Source organism: Oncorhynchus tshawytscha, linkage group LG21, assembly GCF_018296145.1.
Source record: "Oncorhynchus tshawytscha isolate Ot180627B linkage group LG21, Otsh_v2.0, whole genome shotgun sequence".
Taxonomy (NCBI): Eukaryota; Metazoa; Chordata; class Actinopteri; order Salmoniformes; family Salmonidae; genus Oncorhynchus; species Oncorhynchus tshawytscha.
Window position 1 is genome coordinate 13007715 of NC_056449.1, and position 11556 is coordinate 13019270.

Sequence of the window (11556 nt, forward strand, 5' to 3'; positions counted from 1 at the left end):
AGACTGACAACTCTGGCTGCTCCATGCAGGCTGGCAGCTCAGGCTGCTCCATGCAGGCTGGCAGCTCTGGCTGCTCCATGCAGGCTGGCAGCTCTGGCTGCTCCATGCAGGCTGGCAGCTCTGGCTGCTCCATGCAGGCTGGCTGCTCCATGCAGGTTGGCAGCTCTGGCTGCGCTGAACAGGCAGGAGACTCCAGCAGCGCTGTAGAGGAGGAAGGCTCTGGCAGCGCTGAACAGGCGGGAGACTCCGGCAGCGCAGGAGAGGAGAAAGGCTCCGACAGCGCTGGAGAGGCGGGAGACTCCGACAGCGCAGGAGAGGCGAGGCGCACAGTAGGCCTGATGCGTGGTGCTGGTACTGGTGGTACTGGACCGAGGACACGCACAGGAAGCCTGGTGCGGGGAGCTGCTACCGGAGGGCTGGGGTGTGGAGGTGGTACTGGATAGACCGGACCGTGCAGGCGCACTGGAGCTCTTGAGCACCGAGCCTGCCCAACCTTACCTGGCTCGATGCCCACTCTAGCCCGCCGATACGAGGAGCTGGAATATACCGCACCAGGCCATGCACCCGCACTGGGGACACCGTGCGCACCACTGCATAACACGGTGCCTGCCCGGTCTCTCTAACCCCCCGGTAAGCACAGGGAGTTTGCGCAGGTCTCCTACCTGGCGTAGCCATACTCCCTGTGAGCCCCCCAAGACATTTTTGGGGCTGACTCCCGGGCTTCCTTGCCAACCGTGTTCCCTCGTATAGCCGGCTCCTCTCTCCGGCTGCCTCTGCTCTCCTAAGTGCCTCCACCTGTTCCCATGGAAGGCGATCCCTTCCCGCCAGGATCTCCTCCCATGTGTAGCAACCCTTGCCATCCAATATATCGTCCCATGTCCAATCCTCATTGCGCCGCTGTTGCTGCCTTTGTTGCTTCTCCTGCGGCTCCTGCCTGTTGACACGCTGCTTGGTCCGTTTGTGGTGGGTGATTCTGTTACGGTTTTCTAGGTGTGAAGGAGAGTCGGACCAAAATGCAGCGTGTAGATTGCGATCCATGTTTAATCAAACAAACGTAACACGAATACACACAAAACACTACAAAACAATAAACGTAACGAAAACCGAAACAGCCTATACTTGTGTCAACTAACACAGCGACAGGAACAAAGACACTAAGGACAATCACCCACGACAAACTCAAAGAATATGGCTGCCTAAATATGGTTCCCAATCAGAGACAACGATAAACACCTGCCTCTGATTGAGAACCACTCCAGACAGCCATAGACTTTGCTAGATAACCCCACTAGCTACAATCCCAATACATACACACCAAAACCCCAAGACAAAACACACCCTGGCCTGACCCAATACATGAAGATAAACACAAAATACTTAGACCAGGGCGTGACAAGTGTCCAAAGTTTTCATAACTGTGACCTTAATTGCCTACCATCTGTAATCTGTTAGTGTCTTTACGACTGTTCCACAGATGCATGTTTATTAATTGTTTATGGTTCATTGAACCAGCATGGGAAACAGTGTTTAAACCCTTTACCTTGAAGATCTGGGAAGTTATTTGGATTTTTACTAATTATCTTTGAAAGACAGAGTTCATATGCCAGATAGACTTATGTATTGGAACTCTTCCTCTCCTGCACTTTAGTCTGGGGTAACTAGCGGTCAATGTGCCAGATGTAAATAGACTCTGAATTCAAGTTACTGGCCCCAAACTGCACTGATCAGCAGATTTCCGGGCAATATTTGTCACAACCATCTTTATAATAACCAGCAACCACGAGACTCTCTTTCTCCATGACCATCACACTTCTCCTGCCACTGCCAGGAAGCACTGCCACTTCCTCTTTCAGGGGGCCAGGGAGAGAGAGGGCATCAAGGTATCAACCACATGTCTAAAGGGATCATCTTAGAGCAAGGGAATACCATAGAAATAAAATGGATGCATGCAACGTTCATCAAATCAACATTGTAGATGGAGGAAGGTTCAAGGGCTATTGGGAAGAGAATATAACCCTTTATGTCCTTATCTATTTCTATGGATACCATCCCTCTACATCTTAGCACATATCTACAGTTGAAGTCGGAAGTTTACATACACTTAGGTTGGAGTTATTAAAACTTGTTTTTCAACCACTCCACAATTTTTTTGTTAACGAACTATAGTTTTGGCAAGTCGGTTAGGACATCTACTTTGTGCACGACGCAAGTAATTCTTCCAACAATTGTTTACAGACAAAAAGTATTACAATTCCAGTGGGTCAGAAGTTTACATACACTAAATTGATTGTGCCTTTAAACAGGTTGGAAAATTCCAGAAAATGATGTCATGGCTTTAGAAGCTTCTGATAGGCTAATTGACATCGCTTGAGTCAATTGGAGGTGTACCTGTGGATGTATTTCAAGGCCTACCTTCAAACTCAGTGCCTCTTTGCTTGACATCATGGGAAAATCAAAATAAATCAGCCAAGGCAGCATCATGTTGTGGTGGTGCTTTGCTGCAGGAGGGACTGGTGCACTTCCAAATGGTCTTCCAAATGGACAATGACCCCAAGCATACTTCCAAAGTTGTGGCAAAATGGCTTTAGAACAACAAAGTCAAGGTATTGGAGTGGCAATCACAAAGCCTGACCTCAATCCTATAGAAAATTTGTGGGCAGAACTGAAAAAGCGTGTGCGAGCAAGGAGGCCTACAAACCTGACTCAGTTACACCAGCTCTGTCAGGAGGAATGGGCGAAAATGCATCCAACTTATTCTGGGAAGCTTGTGGAAGGCTACCTGAAACATTTGACCCAAGTTAAACAAGTTAAACAACAACAAGGCAATGCTACCAAATACTAATTGAGTGTATGTAAACTTCTGACCCACTGGGAATATGATAAAAGAAATCAAAGCTGAAATAAATCATTATCTCAACTATTATTCTGACATTTTACCTTCTTAAAATAAAGTTGTGATCCTAACTGACCTAAGACAGGGCATTTTACTTGGATTAACTGTCAAGAATTGTGAAAAACTGAGTTTAAATGTATTTGGCTAAGGTGTATGTAAACTTCCGACTTCAACTGTATTATAACACCATGATTGTCACCACAACACACCAGTCCAACTCACAACCCTGCAAACAACAGCTGTCACTCAAACAGCCATTATAATAGAATTAACAGTAGTGACAGCAGTTTTAGAACTGATTACTGTCAACAAGCTAACAACCAAAACAATATCGATGTAACCGAGTAATAATACACAGCTTATTTTATACAGACGAGACTGAGCAAAAGCTATCATTGGAGTGACTGCCATGAAACAGAGAATAGGAGCAGATTCTGAATCTTTGGCTGCAGCTAGTTCAGACTGAATAGAATAAGAGTCATCATGACATTGACATGTGAGGAAGCATGAACAGAGATCATTAGCTATTTTACACTGAGTGTCCAAAACATTAAGAACACCTTCCTAATATTGAGTTGCCCTTAGAACAGCCTCAATTCATCCGGGCATGGACCAGGTGTCCAAAGCGTTCCACAAGGATGCTGGCCCATGTTGACTCCAATGCCTCCCACAGTTGTGTCAAGTTGGCTGGATGTGCTTCAGGTGATGGACCATTCTTGATACACACGGGGAAAAAACTCAGCAGCATTGCAGTTCTTAACACAAACCAGTGCACCTGGCATCTACTACCATACTCTGTTCAAAGGCACTTAAATATTTTGTCCTTCTTGCCTATTCACCCTCTGAATGGCACACATACACAATTCATGTCTCAACTGTCTCAAGGCTTAAAAAATATGATTTAATCTGTCTCCTAGCTGAGTGCCTCCTGTGATGGAGGGGCAGTCAGCAGAAAATACAGAACATAGGCGTTGGTAATCCTCTCTAGTTGCACTGTATATTGGCTCAGTGTTCTGTCACTCATTGGGACATACATCACCACAGAATCTACAGGGAGAGCTAGGCAGCTGCCATAGACCCATCCAAGAAGGCTCAAGATCATTGGCCACAGATAAAATTATGTCAAACCACGTTATATCTACTGTAGTTTGATTGGACTGATCATGTCAACATCGTACTTTCAAAATATTAGCTAGCAAGCTAGACAAGCAGTCATCGTCATAATTCACGTTGACAATCTACTGGCAAATCCTTTTCAATCCTTGTCATATGAAGAGCAATTATAGATCAAATGTATCGGTGCTCATCGGCCATTGGAGTTAAACATTACACAAGAAGTTGGAAATCGCAAATTCATCAATTAGTGGTTTGGAAGGAATCAGTGGCTAACTGCAAAAGTTGCAAAGCAATCACTATTTTGCTTCCCCTGCCTTCTATTCAGTGGAGAGGGTGTGTGGCCCAAGTCTCAGTTTAAATGTCTCTTTTCCAAGCTTAAAAGGATAAACATACACACGCAACACCATGGGCAAGGAAAAGGTTGACTACATTGGCCATGCTGTCAATCCAGCATGACTTCATACTTTTTCAAAACAACTAGAAACTCAAGACTGGGAAATTTCAGACTTCAGTGAGTTCAAGACAACTGTGAACTTGGAAAAAAATGAGCTCCGACTGGGAAAATACGCTTTGAACGGTCATCCAACACGGAATTCCAAGTCAGGAACTCGGGCCTCTTTCTAGAGCTCCGACCTGAAGATCACTGACGTCATGATTTAACCTTGTTTTTTTCCTGAGTTCCCAGTTGTCTTGAAAGCACCATAAATCCAGAGAATGCCAGACTTTGATGACAAAGTTACATGACAAAATTTGCCCACAAGAAAGACGACTGCGCCACCTTCCTGTTCAAGTGATCACAGCACAACAAGGTGAGTTCAAAAATGACTTGTATGCTGCTGCATAAGTTAAGTAATATACCAGGGAGATATGTATACTGCAGCTAAGAAAGTAATACTAAGTGTATGTTGTGTAGTAAGCTGTTATTAGCCCATGTGCCTCACCCTGGTAATTTGGTCCCTTTCCCCCTCATAACTTAGCCTACTGTTTTGACTTGGTGGTGCACATGTAGCCTATAACCTGTTTTAGATAAATCCAATCACCAAATATTGTAAGAACTTTCATTTACTGCTTATATTCCCCCTATATTTATCCTACAGTTCTGACTTGGTGTACAGGGAGAATACTGTAAGAACGGACCATGTTCTGAATTCATTTCAAAATTGCTGAACAAATAGTTATATTGACTACATCCGTCTTCGCTCGCTCATTAATGTCATAATCGAAGTTACAGATTACCTCTTATCCACTCATCGTTCCCTTATGCCATAGTTTGTACATCTCAATTGTCAGTAGAAACTAAATTTGTTTAATTAAGCAAGTCAGCCATATCAGCTACAGTGCATTCAGAAAGTATTCAGACCCCTTGACTTTTTCCACACTTTGTTACGTTACAGCCTTATTCTAAAATTGATTAAATAAAACAATCTACACACAATACCCCACAATGACAATGTGAAAACACTTTTGTAGAAATTCTTGCCAATGTATTCAAAAGAAAAAACAGAAATACCTTATTTACATAATATTCAGACCCTTTGCTATAAGACTTGAGCTCAGGTGCATCCTGTTTCTATTGATCATCCTTGAGATGTTTCTACAACTTGATTGGAGTCCACCTGTGTTAAATTAAATTGATTGGACATGATTTGGAAAGGCACACACCTGTTGTATGTGCATCATTCTTAAATGGAAGAAGTTTGGAACCACCAAGACACTTCCTAGAGCTGGCTGTCCCGGCCAAACTGAGCAATCAGGGAAGAAGGGCTCTGACAGAGCTCCAGGGTTCCTCTGTGGAGATGGGAGAACCTTCCAGAAGGACAACCATCTCTGCAGCACTCCACCAATCAGGCCTTTATGGTAGAGTGGCCAGACGGAAGACACTCCTCAGTAAAAGGCACATGACAGCCCGCTTAGAGTTTACCAAAAGGCACCTGAAGGACTCAGACTCTGGTCTGACGAAACCAAGACTGAACTCTTTGGCCTGAATGCCATGCGTCACGTCTGGAAGAAGCCTGGCACCATCCCTACGGTGAAGCATGGTGGTGGCAGCATCATGCTGCTTGGATGTTTTTGAAGCGATATGGTCTGGGAGACTAGTCAGGATTGAGGGAAAGATGAACAGAGCAAAGTACAGAGAGATCCTTGATGAAAACCTGTTCCAGAGCGCTCAGTACCTCAGACTGGGGCGAAGGTTCACCTTCCAACAGGACAATGACCCTAAGCACAGCCAAGACAACGCAGGATTGGCTTCGGGATAAGTCTCTGAATGTCCTTGAGTGGCCCAGCCAGAGCCCAAACTTGATCAAACATCTCTGGAGAGACCTGAAAATGGCTTTGCAGTGAAGCTCCCCATCCAACCTGACAGAGCTTGAGAGGATCTGGAGAGAAGAATGAGAGAAACTCCATGTATACAGGTGCAACAGTCTTTTAGCTTCATACACAAGAAGACTCAAGGCTTTAAATGCTGCCAATGGTGCTTCAACAAAGTAGTGAGTAAAGGGTCTGAATACTTACGTAAATGTCATATTTCAGTCTTTTTTTTAAATATAAATTTGCAAACATTTAAAGGGGCTCTGAACACTTCCCGAATGCACTGTATGTTTTTTAAAAAGGCAGTTAACGAGGCTGAATGAACTGTTTCGCTGCCAGACAAGGCTCAGCTGATTGCCAAGTGTAGCGGTGGTAAGGATTGACTCCATAGTGCTGAAAAGAAATCTCTGCTGTTGGGACAGCTTTATGTAGACCCTAATAGTTTGTGGGCACCGTTTGTCACTGTTATAGGGCAATTAATGTGTTATTTAGTGTTGTGTAGTAGCTTTGCTGGTATGCATACCACATCATCCAAATCCAGACAGCTGATGTTCTGATAGAGCTGCAAAATCTGTATCCTACAAATCAGCTGGGCTAGATAATCTGGACCCTCTCTTCCTAAAATTATCTGCTGCCATTGTTGAAACCCCTATCACTAGTCTGTTCAACCTTTCTTTTGTATCGTCTGAGATTCCTAAAGATTGGAAAGCAGCCACGGTCATTCCCGTCTTCAAAGGGGGAAACACGCTAGACCCAAACTGTTACAGACCTATATCCATCCTGCCCTGCCTTTCTAAAGTCTTTGAAAGCCAAGTGAACAAACAGATCACCGACCATTTCAAATCCCACCGTACCTTCTCCCCTATGCAATCCGGTTTCAGAGCTGGTCACGGGTGCACCTCAGCCACGCTCAAAGTCCTAAACGGTATCATAACCGCCATCGATAAAAGACTGTGCAGCCGTCTTCATCGACTTGGCCACGGCTTTCAACTCTGTCAATCACTGCCATACAACACTCCTTCCGTGGCCACCAACTGCTCTTAAATGCTAGTAAAATGAAATGCATGCTCTTCAACTAATCGCTGCCTGTACCCGCCCGCCCGACGAGCATCACTACTCTGGACAATTCTGACTTAGAATATGTGGACAACTAGAAATACCTAGATGTCTGGCTAGACTGTAAACTCTCCTTCCAGACTCATATTAAGCATCTCCAATCCAAAATTACATCTAGAGTCGGCTTCCTATTTCGTAAGAAAGCCTCCTTCACTCATGGTGCCAAACATACCCTCGTAAAACTGACTATCCACCTTGACTTTGGCGATGTCATTTACAAAATAGCCTCCAACACTCTACTCAGCAAATTGGATGCCGTCTATCGCCATTTTGTCACCAAAGCCCCATACACTACCCACCACTGCAACCTGTATGCTCTTGTTGGTTGGTCCTCGCTACATATTCGCCAGGTTTCCTCCAAGACGTGATGCTTCAGGCCAAAGAGTTCAATCTTGGTTTCGTCAGACCAGAGTCTGAGTCCTTCAGGTCATCTATAAGTCTCTGCTAGGTAAAGCTCCGCCTTATCTCAGCTCATTGGTCACCATAGCAACACCCACCCGTAGCACAAGCCAACACCTCTTTTGGCTGGCTTTCTTTCCAGTCCTCTGCGAATTGCAAAAATCACTGGAGTTGGAGACTTATATCTCCCTCACTAACTTTAAGCATCAGCTGTCAGAGCAGCTTACCGATCACTGCAGCTGTACACAGCCCATCTGTAAATAGCCCATCCCATCCAACTACCTACCTCATCCTGATATTTGTTTTAGTTTTTCTGCTCTTTTGTACACCAGTATTTCTACCAGTTTAATTTTTTTTGTTAGCATTTTAAAATTTTACCTTTATTTTACTAGGCAAGTCAGTTAAGAACAAATTCTTATTTTCAATGACGGCCTAGGAACAGTGGGTTAACTGCCTGTTCAGGGGCAGAACGACAGATTTGTACCTAGTCAGCTCGGGGATTTGAACTTGCAACCTTCCGGTTACTAGTCCAACGCTCTAACCACTAGGCTACCCTGCCGCCCCAGTATTTCTGCACATCCTCATCTGCACAGTGTTAATTTGCTAAATTGTAATTACATCACGACTATGGCCTATTTATTGCCTTACCTCCTTACTTCATTTGCACACACTGTATACAGATTTTTCTATTGTGTTATTGACTGCACGTTTATTTATCCCATGTGTAACTCTGTTGTTGTTTTTGCCGCACTGCTTTGCATTATCTTTGCCAGGTCGAAGTTGTAAATGAGAACTTGTTCTCAACTGGCCTACCTGGTTAAATAAAGGTGAAATAAAAAAAGACATGTTTTTTGTGTTTGCCCCACCATGATTTACATGCTAACATTGCCACTGAATAAGACTAGATAATAATACTGACTAGAGAGTGGAAGTATACCTCAATAAAACTTTTAGTTTTAGTTTTTATGTCTCTATTTTGGATTGGTCAGGGTTTGATTTGGGTGGGCATTCTATGTTCTTATACATGTTTTTGTATTTCTTTGTTTTGGCCGGGTATGGTTCTCAATCAGGGACAGCTGTCTATCGTTGTCTCTGATTGGGAACCATACTTAGGTAGCGTTATTTTCTGTTTAGTGTTTTGCACCTTACAGGACTGTTTCGGTTATTCTCTTTGTTATTTTTGTTTAGTGTTCAGTGTAAATAAAAAGTAATGAATACTTACCACGCTGCGCTTTGGTGCGATTCCTCTTCAGACGCCAAAAAACGTTACAACTTTAATAACTTTAATTATGAAGTTCATATGAATGCAACAGGATTTACGTGTTGCTTGCTCATCCCCCTTTGCTTTGGCAAGCTTCTTTTTTAAGCCCATGACGTAACGTTAGCTAGCTAGTTAGATAACTATGGATATTTGGCTTGCTAGCTTATGGACTTTTAGCGGGTTGATGTCTTTTCGCTATCTAGCTAACGCTAGCTAAGTTAAAGCTGCTATATGTAACTTTTTGGGTGACCTGAACAAATTCACATAAAAATGTGTGTTATTGATCTGTCATTCTCATTTAAAGCAAGTCTAAGAGCGGTGGATCATTTCTATGTGCACAAATCAGGTCCAGAGTCTGTGATGATCCCACAACGGTGACAGAGATAATACACTGTCAAATTAAGTAACTGCTTCCACAGGCTTTTTTTGTTTACTCAACTTTTTGGACAAAGTGTTACCTGAATTTAACAATTTTAGTTTGGCCAACTTACAACCAACATGGGAAAATGGAGGCAAAAATTCAGTCAACTTGAAATGATTTGTTTGCTCAATTTGTCTCATGTTCATTCAACTACAAATTATGATTTTGGCAAATTACTGCCAAAAAAGGCTGTGGAACTAGTTACATGCGTACACACACACACACACACATACACTGTGCTTTTAACCTACAATGTTTTCAAAGTACATATTTGATACACGTTGACATACATGATTACATTGTGCATGTTCATTTATACAGTAATTAGTATTCAACATGTCCTCACCTGGGATTTAAACTCAGCATTCCAATCTTGAGATCTGTATTTAAAACATTTACACAGTGGTGAAAAGTAACAAAGTAGAAATATTTAAAAGTATTACTTAAGTAAATCATTTTTGGGGGTATCTGTAGCCTACTTTCATTTACATATTTTTGTCAATTTTTACTTTTATTCCGCTACATTCCTAAAGAAAATATGTACTTTGTACTCCCATACATTTTCCCTGACACCCAAAAGTACTAGTTACATTTCGAAGGCTCAGGCAGGACAGCAATATGGTACAATTCACAGACCTGTCAATATAATACGTGGTCATCCTTACTGCCTCTGATCTGGCAGACTCACTAAACACAAATGCTGCGTTTATAAATGATGCCTGAGTGTTGGAGTGTGCCCCTGGCTGTCCGTAAATTAAAAAACAAGAAAATTGTGCCATCTGGCACACTTACTTTTACTTCCTACTTTTACTCAAGTATGACAATTGAGAACCTTTTCCTCCACTGTACTTAAGTAAATTTAAAACCAGATACTTTTAGACTTTTACTCAAGTAGTATTTTACTGGGTGACTTTTACTTGAGTCACTTTCTATTAAGGTATCTTTACTTTTACTCTACTTTTTCCAACACTGCGTTTACATTTGACACTTTAGTCATTTAGCAGGTACTCTTATCCAGAGCAACTTACAGTTAGTGCCTAGTGGTTAGAGCATTGGGCCAGTTACCGAAAGGTTGCTGGATCGAATCCCTGAGCTGACAAGGTAAAAATCTGTCTTTCTGCCCCTGAACAAATTTGATTTGATTTGAACAAGGCAGTTAACCCATTGTTCCCTGGTAGGTTGTCATTGTAAATAAGAATTTGTTCTTAACTGACTAGCCTAGTTAAATGAAAGTTAAATAAATAAAAACATCTTATGATAGCTAGGTGAGACAACCACATATTAAATATACAGGAAACGAACATTCCATTTAGGCCAAACAATGAATATATATAATTTTGCCCCCAAAACTATTTTACTTCACTAAAATGTACCTACAATCTATAAATTAAAACATCTGAGAAAAGTAATATTTTACACACACATGAAGATACCTATATATATATATTTTTTCACCTTTATTTAACCACGTAGGCATGATGAGAACAAGTTCTCATTTACAACTGCGACCTATAAGCAATCATTTCTGATGAAAAACAAAAAATCATCAGGAAGTGGATCTTCCAGCAAGACAATAACCCCAATCGCTAATCAAAATCCACAAAGAAATGGTTAACCATAAAATCAACATTTTGCAATGGCCATCTTTGTCTCCGGACTGGAACCCCATTGAAAACCTGTGGATGGAATTGAAAAGGCCAGTCCATGAGCGCAGATGAAGAATATCAAAGATCTGGAAAGATTCTGCATGGGGGAATGGTCTAAGATCCCTCCCAACGTGTTCTCCAATCTCATAATTTGTTGGGGTGTGTTGTTACCCTCGCAAGAATAGAGTGCTGAAGTAATACTTTTGACCCTTATCTTTTTTAGATTTTTCTCTGAGCAATTGTATTAGTATAAAATAATATAACTTTCTATTTGATTATGGACCCCACTGTATATCGGTACGAATCTGGTTGGACATTACAGGACATTAGCATTCTCCTGAGAGAGAGAGAGAGCGAGAGAGAGAGAGAGAGAGAGCGAGAGAGAGAGAGAGAG